General features: G+C 36.8%; 1 protein-coding gene across 11 annotated transcripts in view; it reads right to left on the bottom strand.

Moving 5' to 3' along the window:
• Window positions 1-12,175, bottom strand: part of CHID1 (chitinase domain containing 1) — a 127,633-nt gene that overhangs the window by 58,148 nt on the left and 57,310 nt on the right. The gene's annotated exons all lie outside the window — the stretch shown is intronic.

The following is a 12,175-nucleotide window of genomic DNA, read 5'->3' as shown; positions in this document are numbered from 1 at the left end:
TATGCCCATTTAATCACATTTGATAGGCTGCTGCCCATTTAAATCATTCTTCAACAGCAAATCCTACGTAAACGCTATTTTATTTGACCATAAATAACATTTTCATTTTGGCAATAATAACTAAGATCTCTTAAGCCTATCCACCCCTGCCATCGTTTTCTGGATAGAACTTTGTGGCTTTTTTCTATTACTAGCTCCAAAAAGCCCCACAGTATTATGCTTGTTTACAAAAAGAAAACTGAACTAGTGCCATAGTTCTTTAGCAGACAAGAGATTTCGAACAAATGGGAAAGCATCAAGAAATTTGAAAGGGAAAGTTCTCAAAGAAATGTTCAAGTTAATAAATTTTATACATTTATATCCATAAAGCAAAAGCATTAATCCTAGTTCATAACATTTAGATATAAATGTCATATTGCTGCTCTGAAAATTTTTCTGATCTCTATGCATTTACAACCTTAATTTATGGAACTTCATATATTTTTTGTTAATATTTTTGTAATATTCTCAAAACTCTTTCGGAACATTATTCAGTATGTATCTAGTGAAACCACATTCGAAACAGTGTGGTGAAATAATGAAGTAGTTGCATTATTACAGAATCATAGACTCGTAGGTGCTGGAAGGGGCCTCTGCAGATCACCTAGTCCAACACCCTGCAGGTTTCCTACAGCAGGTTGCACAGGAGAGCATCCAGGCTGGTTCTGAATATCTCCAGAGAATCTCACACAATCTGCACAATCTCTCTGGGCAGCCTGCTCCAGTGCTCCTTCACCCTCACAGTAAAGAAGTTCTTTACTGTGCTCATATGGAATTTCCTATGTTCCAGTTTGTGCCCATTGTCTCTTGTCCTATCTCTGGGTACCAAGTGAAAAGAGCCAAACCCTGCTCTTCTGACATCTGAATCCCATTTGATTCCTACCCTTTACGTATTTATAAAAATTGATAAGATCCCCTCTCAGTCTTCTCTTTTCCAGGCTGAACAGTCCCAGGTCTCTCAGCCTTTCCTCATAAGGGAGATGCTCCAGGCCCCAGACATCTTTGTCACACTCCCCTGGACTCTCTCCAGTAGTTTCCTGTCTTTCCTGAACTGAGGAGACCTGAACTGGACACAGCACTCCAGATGAGGCCTTGCCAAGGGAGAGTAGAGGGGGAGGATCACCTCCCTTGACCTGCTGGCCATGCTTTATTTAATTCACTCCACAACACCACTGGCCTTCTTGGCCACAAGGGCAACTGCTGGCTCATCCACTGCCTCATCTTGCTGGCCAGTCTTTCCTAAAAATTACATAGCTATCTGTGACAGCATTCTAGCCATGCGAGCTGTCCCATCATGCTCCCATGACTGCAAGAAGATCATGATACTGTGACCACATACAGATCTCTAGTTCTTCTGTTTATTCCCCACGCTGCACACACTAGCATACAGGCACTTCAGAGAAGAAAAGGAAGTAGAGGAATTGCTGTTATAGATTTACTAACTTCTAACCCGTAAAACTCCAGCATGCCTTTAACCACGTATGTAGTTCAGAAAGCATGGAAAACTGTTTCAGATAAATTTCATCCATGATTTCTTTCATGCACGTATGACGGACATTTTTCCAGCAAAGAAATCAGCTGTCTTCCCTGAATGTTGATTAGGTTACTAGTGAGATTACTAATTTCTTAAATATTTGTTTTAAAATTCTCATTAAAAAACTACTATTTTTCTCCCATTGTGATTCTGTAGTCATAACACATCACCTTTCCCTTCCATTGCCACGTGCCCACTCAGACATTCTGCTATAAAGCAGAAGAACACCGCTGTATTCAGACCTAAATTCTGCTTTACTGGGGGTAAAATATGAATATCTGAAAGGATTATCTGATTCCTCTCCTTCTGGCTCCCCTGTACTTTTGATATCACAGTCACGTCCCTGAAAATAATTTTGGCAAGGGCACCACAAAGATGATATTATTGAATTGAGTATCTGCCTGAGGAAGTAAATATGGAAAGAAAAAAAAAAAAAAAAAAACAACAAAAAACCCAAACCCAAGACTGATAGGTTTAATATGCAGAAATAAGCATGAGTTAATCCAGCGATTTTTCACTCTAAAGCCAGCTCCCCCAGAAGCATTTTACAAGAATAAGTACCATCATTTTTCAAATAGTAGAGTTGCAAATATTAAGCAATCTGCCAAAGGCTACAAAAGTCAATAAGAGAATCACGAGCAGAGTCCAGTTCCTTGCTGAATTCATTAAACTGCTAATCAAAGTCTGTTAAGAAGTAAGGGCCAGCAACACACATTCCTAATACAAGCACAGAAATAATGTTGATGGAATAAATACAAATAAATGCACACTCTGTGACACCACTGCAGCATGTTAAGCCTCTTAAAAAAGCAGAGAAAAATCTATGCAAATGGGGTCTTCTTATTCTTAAAGATACTGCACAGCTGTCTGTTCCAGTTAAATGCTGAAGTTCAGCCTCTCTATGTGTCTTCTGAACCTCTGAGAATAGACAGTATCAGTCTATTTATTCTTACTATTTATCATCCTTTTCCCAATGACCCTTAAGCATTACTGTACTTGACAGCCAACCTTTCTTTTTTTGACCATCCATTTATACACAAATAGCTAAAAATCTCCAGCTGGATACACCTTTTTATTTTACAGCTGTCACAGAAGAGTTGGTATTGGCCTCACTAGGCCAGTGGACTGTCCCAGTTCAGGGCACATATTCCCAGTGAAATTGACAAAATTTGCTACGAACAGGATGATCTTTTTAGCGTGCGCAGTTGAGTACATCCAAATGATACAGAGTAATGAGAGATTCACAAACATGAAGTCAGACACACTGGAAAGTCCACCCTGAACCAGAAACACTAAGTCACAACCTGAACCAGTGATGGAGCACCTGACAGAAAGGCAGGGCCATCCCAAGGGAGCTCAGGTGTATGTAATGCACCTGAGTGATCGAAAGGGATGAAGTCAGGATCCACCCCTTCCCAGACCTCATTTAAGGGCTGACAGTGGAGGCAAGGAGTATCTTGTTGGAGATTCTTGCCTACCTGAAGTTTTCCAAAGGTAAGCAGCTTCTTTTCTTTATTTCTGTGTCTGTGACTGTCGTACTTGAGCAAAACCTCACTTCCTGTAGCCTGGGATCTTGCTGTCTTGTGTCATTGTTGCACTTTCCATTGCGTTACGCACCCTGACCAGTTTTAACAAGCTAGTTCAGAATAATGAAGGTCATTAAATGGAAAGCTGCATTCCAAGTAATGTATAAAGTATATTTTACCCATAACTTTGTGCAGCTTTTCTTAACAGCTGCTAAAGGAAACAGCAATTAAATTATTTCTCCTCCCTTAGCTTCTCTCTCTTTCCCTCCCCCCCCCCCCCCCCCCATCTCTTTTTTTCTCTGTAGAGAATTAGTCAACTGCTATTTCTTGCCTTAAAATCAAAAGGCCAGCGTCTTGCAGTAAATTCTAGAAGGTATTTCTCTCAATAGCTTCATGAGTTAATAGTTTGCATATTCATAATCTAGCATAGACTGCTAAACAAGCATATTTTCCATAGAACAGTGCCTAAGGCATGTGATGGGTCATTTCACTGAATATTTTTCTTAAGCAGTGCAGGAAGGGAGATCTTACTTGAGTTCTAAAATAAGCCCACTGAGAACAGCTTAAAGAACTACTGAACTACCTTGCAAATCAATGTAAAGATATATTCAGCACACAAAATGTCCCAGTCACACCAGACAAGTGTTTCTTATTACAGCATTCAACTTACCTCCTTTACAAGTTCTGTGTTTATACAGAATTTACAATGTTTCAGGTACAAAACATAAGCTAAGTTCTCATCTCACAAAAATAAACAATTCAGGAACATATTCTGCCATGAAAATCAGTCATTCTATGAAGTTACTTTCTATTAGAATAACAAACTAAAACTCTTCCATCAGTAGAAAGGACAGCAAAAACACTTCACTGCAGTACAGTAAAGTAGGCAACTAAGGAAAGCTTCTTTTTCCTTCTTTTTAATCACTGTTTGCAACAGCCAGCTTAGGCTAATTATGTGCATCACACATGAAGCATTCCTATCCTGAGCTTGTATTTCTTACATTACCAGATACAGATTTTTCATCTCCAGGAAAAATTGCTTGTTGGGACTTGCCAATTATGACATTACATTTCTTAACCATTTTTGCCTGTACAAGATAAAAGAAGCTTTCATGACAAGAAAAACTCAAATTTGATGACAGAACTCTGTCCATCTCTTGCAGCAGCTCATGAGGCTGCAAATGCTGAAACACTAACTTGAGCTGAGATTACAGAAAAATCTGTGGATAGCTCAAACAGAATCATAGCACTCAACACAAGTAAAAATAGCAGGAAACCATATGTACCAATCTGTACTCATACTGCACCTGAACACTGAAACAGGTCAAACCAAGCAATTACGAAGCTATCTCCTTTTATGAGTGGTTGTAAATAATAGTGCTTGCCTCTGACCCTTCCCCAAACCCTTCAACATCATGGTTCAGAGCCATCAGTGCAATGCTCTCATGAATGGCTAATAGAATAAATATTCCATCAGCCAGCATCCCTGTACCCAGCTTATATTTGCTCAGAGAGAAAGGTTGCCTAAAAACCTATTTCAAATTCTAGACATGCATGTACAGCCACTTGTTCCCAACCCCAAGATGACTTCAATATCTTTTACTGTATCTACAGAATTTGCAAGTAAATAAATAAATGCATTTAAAGCTTGTAATTTAAAAGGAAAAGATTCAGGAGCAGGAAAGATGGAAATGTTGATGAAATGTAAAGTTAAGCATCAGTGCATTGCTCAGGAGTTGCAAAGAGGATGTACAGAATACTGACAGACCACAGAAACTACAAGAATGTAGTACACAGATTCTTTGCAGTTGGGAAGCATCACCCTCTGTAACTCTCTCCTGAGTCTTTTTATGAACACATTAAGTTATAGAGGTCGACTTACAAAAAGCCTGTGTGACTGTAGTACTTAGCAAGCATCTCAGATACCTCAACAATGAAAGTAATGATGTCAATATGTGCGAAGTTCAGGGCATATTCATGGCCATCAGTGCTATTCAAGATGGTGATTAACATATTAAAAACTTGCTGTTGACTGTGAACTACAAGTCATAGGTAAGGCAAGTAAACTATAATTTTACAGAAGTTTAAAATATTATGCCTTTATATGTATCACATGGATCATGAGACAGAGATGTGAGTTAGTTATGCTTGTTGCAGTCCATCACAAGGATTATGGCCTTTCCATCTAGTACTGGCTCTTTGGTACTGCTCAAAGACCATGTGCTTAACATCATTAAAGAAATGTTGACCCACCTTTCTCTGGATACTACTTCCAAAATGGTATCGCATTGAAATTATGTATGAAATGCAACATATACTTTCTACTAATAGTCACCGCTAAAGCAAGCGTACTTACTAGCCAGTGTAATTAGCTGCAAGTTTCTGAACATCAGTTTACCACATAAGGCCAAGTGATAGGGAAAACAGTCAATCTGATCACTAAGGTCTTTAGGAATTGCGAAGATTAGCAAATCCCAATAAGAAAATGCCCTGAAGTATATATTTGCAATTTCTCTGCTGTTATAGGCTATTAAAAGTCATTCATATGCCACAGAAGGAATGAGACAAAAATAGAAAGCTTACATAATCATCTATTATGAAGAATGAGTACTTAATGTAAAAATAATTGAAAATGAGCTTGTAAGCAGCCGCTGAACGGCTAGTTGCCTTAACTCTAAAAATACACAGTAATGGATTTGTTGGTTAGTGGCTCTAAAGGACATAGAGCTAATCTGCATTAATTTATAAACATTGCATGTGACTTAGTCATGGAAATAGCATAACTGCATTCGTATATCTACTTGGCTTAGTAACAGAGCTGTTGGGAAGCAGAACAGAACTATTAGATCAGCAACAATTGCCAGGTTATGATTCAATCACCCATTAAACATCACTGATGGAAACAGAGGTCTTAGAGTCAAAGTTACAAGGCTTATTTTGCTAGAAGTTGGAATGCAAATATCTGAAGGACAATAAACAGGTAGGAAGTAATTTTCTGCTTTCAGCTAGGCAAGAAAGATGGCAGAGGCCTGCCAAGGAATGACTTTTTGCAGTTTGTACGAGCAGATCACCTAGCCCTCACTTTAAAAATAAGTTCTCCTGCAGGTGAAAGGAAAGAGGTTAAGTGGTACTGCTCAGTAAGACTGGAGAAGGAAATAGAAATGCAACTAATACACACGTCCTGACTAACTTTCCAAGAAAGTGCTTACTGTTTAAGGTAAAATGTAAGGTATACTTAACTCTTCTCCTTGGAAATCTTTTTTCCTAGCATGGAATGTCTAATGTTCCATATAACAAATGGATTCACTAGCAAAGATTAGTTCCATAATAAATTAGAACGTTCTGTGCAACTTGCATGAATATTGTCTGTTACTATTGATGTGCTTCCAGGGTTGCCTAATATATATAATGGTATGTAAGATGTACATTCAAGATGAATGTTAGTCTGGCAATTGCTTAAATTTTAAAAAGAGTATAACAGTTTTTAGAGAATCTCTCTACCGTCACAAACCTTTCAAAATAAGTGAAGAGTCATAATGCCCACTCACACACAAATAAAGCAGATATGGCTCTCAAGAAATAAGTGACTGCAGATACAGTCTATGAGAAGCAACCTATAATTTCAGCAAATATACTGCTCATTGTTTCCCTATCACATTAAAGAACCTTCATAGCTGCGCCATAGTGACACTTAAAGGATAATTTTCTAGAAGGAGGAAGAAAATGACATGGCCTTGTGATATTCTGGAATCACAGCAAAATTAATCAGCATGTGTTGCCATTGGTACTAAATCTGAGAGTTCAAGCTATCTGCAGGTAAAAGAATATAAAATAAAAGCTGAACTGTGACTCAGTAGGTAGGTCAGGAAAGATCTCCTTTCATTTTCAGCTCATCTCTTTGCATAACATACCATGTGTGATAGAGGCCTTACCCACTGAAGTTGAACTGGAAAAACACTTGGTGTAGAGTGAATTAAGGAAGTAAGACATTTGCTGCATCTTCTAAAGCGTACTGCTAGTATATACTACCCTTCATGGGAATATTCATTGCAATGTAAAAACTAAGCTATATATTATCACTGGTGCATTCGTTTATTTTATATGGAAAAAGAGGGGAAAATAAAACTCAAAAACCCAGCAAAGAAGCCCATAGACTTCCAAAGTATCTCCTCTGTATTGAAACTAAGTTGTGGCACAAGTGTTCACAGGCAACCAAAGACTTGAGACTTAAGATCCTTAAAACTGTATTAAGGGGGTCCATAAAAGCTGTAGTATGAGGGGGCTTTATAATACATCATTCTGAAATGCAGCACATCTCTGCAAACGAATACATTCAGAATAATTTATGTAATTAAGTCAACACTTGAAAAAACCTACTGTCAACAAGATACCAAGAGAGATGCTGAGTGAAAAGTGGCTTTGCTATTCAGGAAGCTCCTGGTAAATGATATTTCCTAGGAAGTTAAAATATGAACAGAAGCTTCTATTTGTACATAAAGTTCAAGAATAATTAAGATAGTGAGAACAAATACAATTTTTATATTGATGTTACCATTTTTAAGCAATATGATAAACTGTCTCTGGCATTCATGAAAAACAAAAATTTTTTTGAATTAATTCATCACAGTTCTTCAGATTGTTCCACTTCAACGTACAAAGGCTCAACTTATAGATGATTTCAGATCGTGCAAGTTAGGAGCTCCGCATACAGAAATCATATCCATAACTAAGTATCACCAGCACAGAGAACAGTTGGTTTGCAGTTTAGCATTCTAGGAAGCTGTTTCTAGACTTTTTGTAAACAAATACCGATAAAGTTATGCTTAAAACAAACAGAACTAAAACTGAAAAAAGATCTCTCTAAGCTGTGCACAACTAACAAATGCGTCTCTACGTCCCAGGCAATGAGATGTGTTTTCACTCATTTGCACTAGTTGAGGCTGGGGCAAATTCCTGTTGTGGAAATCAGTCCAAAGCTGTAAACTAAATCTCAGCCCTTTTTTTCTTTAGAAGAAAGCTTCTCTAATATTTTTATGATAACCATAAACAAGGCTGTAATATTCTAATATCTGCCTCTTGAGAATGAAAACTCAGCTTACATTGACAGCAAACCCCTAAACTTGACCTGACAACAGGTAACTGGAAAGTATATGCTTGTAACACCTCTGCTGAGTTTTATTCTGGGCTAACATGGGCAACATTTCCCTGATGATGTTGTTTTCATAGCAGCTGTAAGACAGTGGGTCAACTCTGCTCGTGCAGCTGTGTTCCAGGTAGCCATGTAGATTTTCAGTAGCACAGCATGCAGACTCTTGTTCATTGCTGCTGAAAATGCAGAGATAAGTGGTCACTATTTTGATTGTGTTTTGTAGCTGAAAATTTGCTCTTTCAAATAGTGTTACTGTACTCTTTTTATCTGTTGTAGTTTCCATGGAAATAAATAGGAAGCATTACTTTCTGAGCAGACTGCGTATTTTTTGATTCCTTCCGTCAACACAAGAGCTAACAAACCAATTAACTCTGCTCATATCAGTAGCAATCTCAGAATCAAAGCTGGAATAACGAAGTACGTTTAGATCCAAAACTCATGAACTGGATAAGGAAATTAAATTTCCATTTAGTGATCTAAATTGATTATGCATAGCAGCAGATTTGGCAACACAACCAAGTTTGCAGACTAAAGGATGTGTGTACTAATGAATGTGACATGGACATTAAAACCTCAATCTAGCAAAATCCTATCAGGTCACTAATGACTTTTACATATGTTTCTTTTAAGGCATTATCCTACTAATCACGCTTTAATCAACAAATAATACTTTCAAACAGTAGCCAAATGACTTAATTGTGGCTGATAATCATATTTCTGCATAACAGAGAAGTGCAGCTTCTTAGAAAATGTTGCTTTCCATTTCCAGCAATGGTGTTAAGTGATTCAAAAGCATCACTTTGTGCTTCCTGTAGTATCCATACAAACTGGGAATTTGTCTTTTATTTCACAGTAGCAGATAAATACAAACAAAAACACATCGCTAATATAGGGTCGTTTGCTACTTGCTTCATGGATTTTTAACTGGTATTCTCATCAAGCTCGAGTGAAAGCTATTTAATATGACTGATACAGAATGAATTTCATCTTACTCAAATTATTTTGCAGTACTTATTTTAATTAGAGGAGAAATCTCCTCAGGTCATAGGCAATAGAGATGTTTCATTTCCATTCATACTCTGAACTCTACTTGGAATTAAATGTAGTGTGTTAGTATCTGGATATATTTTGAATCTTCTCAAACAGGATTTAATATTCTTCTGTAAATAGAAAAGTATATTTATATTAATATATTACTGGCACAGAACTCTTGCAAGTGTAATTAAGTGGATACGTAAAATGTAATAAAATAATCACCACATATTATGCATAGGAAATGTAACATTGAAATAAGCAGTATTTCTATCCAATAAGTGTTGTATTTTCCACTATTATGAAAGTCATTTCTAGTTAAATATAGTCCTGGGTTAGTGAACATTACGCTAGTTCTAAAGGAAGAAAAGCACCTAAGAAGTTACTATATCAATTAAATGGAACCAAGCCAAATGAGGAATATACTAATAACTTCTGGAATAAGAGAAGTTAATTCTTTTGCATTAACTGGCCTTCTGGGGTTTCTAATAGGCTGAATCTAGTATTCTAAGGGATTTTAACATTGACGTGTTTCTAATGAGAGGTTAATGAATCTAATCTCTCATACTACGGTGAAACACAAGATTGGGATTCAGGGAGCCAGCTCTGATAGTCTTTGGCTGTGTTCCAGTTGAGTTCACTTATTTATGAAGAAGTTTCCATCAGATGTTTCATTTCTTATTGAAACGTGAAGTGACTTGGGAGAGAACAGTCCCTGTGGTATAGAAGAGACTGTCAGCAGCCCAAGGAAAAGGCCAATTTAAAATTAAAATTCATTAACCTTAGCATCTGTCAAACGTTTTTGAAAAGGGGGAAAAAAAAAGTAGAAGAGGTGGGGAATATAGTAGACAAACATAACTGCCGCTCTTTACCTGCTTCACAGAAAGCCACTAAAGCAAAAGCCTTCATTATCTGAGAATTATCTATCTGCATTTGGTAAACAGAAATGATGAAATCTAGCTGAGTGTTACACTTCAGTATATTTTCAAATACTTGGTATTTAAAAAAGAAGGAAATGCCCTTCAGTCTTCCTCTTCCGATTTATTTATTTACCATCCAAAGCCTCTATTTTTTCCAAATCCTTTCCTTATGGATTAAATCCAGTAACAACTTGTAGTCATGTAAAGTAGAAAAAAACTATGAAAAATAGTTGAAAGGTTACTTAGTGATAGTAAAGCTACTATGTAGGACAAAATCACTGCGGGTAAGAGCGTATTCTTCATTTGTGCTGCATGTTCTACAATTGCACTGTGCTAAAAGAGTCCATATCTGTGTTTGTTACATACCACTGCAATTCAAATAATGTATAGTAGAACACTAGCAAAACAAAATAGTATTTTCCTCTCTTCAGTAATTAACATTTTTTTTCCAGATTTAAAGATGAAAGACTAATAAACCAAAAAAAAAAAAAAAGGCATTTTGTTTTCCACACAAGCATTAAGATCACTACAATCAACCCAAGTGGTGGAAAAGAAGACAGGTAAAACCACAAAATTGTTTCTCTGAAATCTATTGATTATTAGATAACTACCTGATATTACATCTATGTCTATCACACATTTGCACCAACCCACAAAAGCCATTGAGTCCAACCCTTGGCTCCACAAAGGAACGCAAAGGAAGTTTCTGAGGTCGCCTGAAATGTGATTACAGACATTCAGACAGGCTTGTATATTTGGCTTTCATTCTTGTCAGTTTAAATAGTATTGAGAAAATAAGTTTCCAGAAACTAACTAGTTTCCAGTAGAACATCGCTTACTGTGTAACTTCAGAGCAAACACATTTATCACCTTTTTGAGGTTTGGACCAGTGTAAAGCAATTAAGTATTTCAGCCAAATTTATGTGCAGTCAATCAAAGTGTCCCACCAGCCAGGCCTAGAAATCTACCTAACATTCAAACCCTGTTGCAATATTTTGAGCAAAACCACATCCAAAGATTTACAGCACGAGAGGTACACAGATAACATGACCGAACCCAACTAAATACACAGTTTGCAGTAGTTTTCAAATTTGTTTTAAATTAGTCCATACGTCCAGAGAGCACTGCAGAGAAAACCTGTGCAGACAAGATGGCCAGCAGAGACAACATGAGTCATAAACCTTATTTTCTTAAGAAATCCAGAAAAACAGAAATACTTAGGATCGCTCAAGATATGAAATATATCAAATGAAAACCAATAATGCACTTGAGCGCACACTATATATATGCATAAAAAGAATCATACACAACACCTCAAAGCAAATAGAACTCTAACTTCAAGCAGTTCTCAAAACGATATTCTGTTCATTTCTAATTCAAAAATCAATTTTTAGCATCTCAATCTATTTCAGCACTGTCCTCAAAACAGTCTTCTTTTTTTTGCAGCTTAATGAATACTTGGAATTTATTTTTATACACTTCATATTTCCTAGCAATTCAAATCACAGTTCTGTAATTTAACAGTGCCATAACTTAGGCAAATAAGTACATTTTACACAAGTTATTCAGCCATTCTTACTGCTTTTCAAATGTTGCCACATTTCTACTTTCTAACAGTAAATTATTAGCATTCCACTCTCATGCCTCACTGCTTAGATTCTTTTTAAGTTTACTCTTGCCTGGAATAAAGATACTTTTGAATCGATATGGGTTGCAGTGACCCAAAGCCTGGTAATACTTCAAATATTTGATTCATATTTTAAATTTATTTTTAAGTTTAACATGCTTTTCTGCCTCCCTCACCAGATCTCCATTTTAATTTCAAGTATTAAAGCAACTCTGTTAATTCACTTTCTATTGGAGTTTAGGTTCCATATTTGGGTTGCTGAACTTCTATTCTGGACCTCAGGACATTCCTTTTTGGTGATACTTCAATGAGAAGAGGTTTAAGTTGTTCTGAGAGCAACATAGCCCT

The sequence above is a fragment of the Tympanuchus pallidicinctus genome, unplaced genomic scaffold (genome assembly GCF_026119805.1).
Source record: "Tympanuchus pallidicinctus isolate F22 unplaced genomic scaffold, pur_lepc_1.0 scaffold3, whole genome shotgun sequence".
Lineage (NCBI taxonomy): Eukaryota > Metazoa > Chordata > Aves > Galliformes > Phasianidae > Tympanuchus > Tympanuchus pallidicinctus.
Note: the sequence above shows the minus strand (reverse complement) of the source record. Positions and strands in the feature narration are given on the sequence as shown.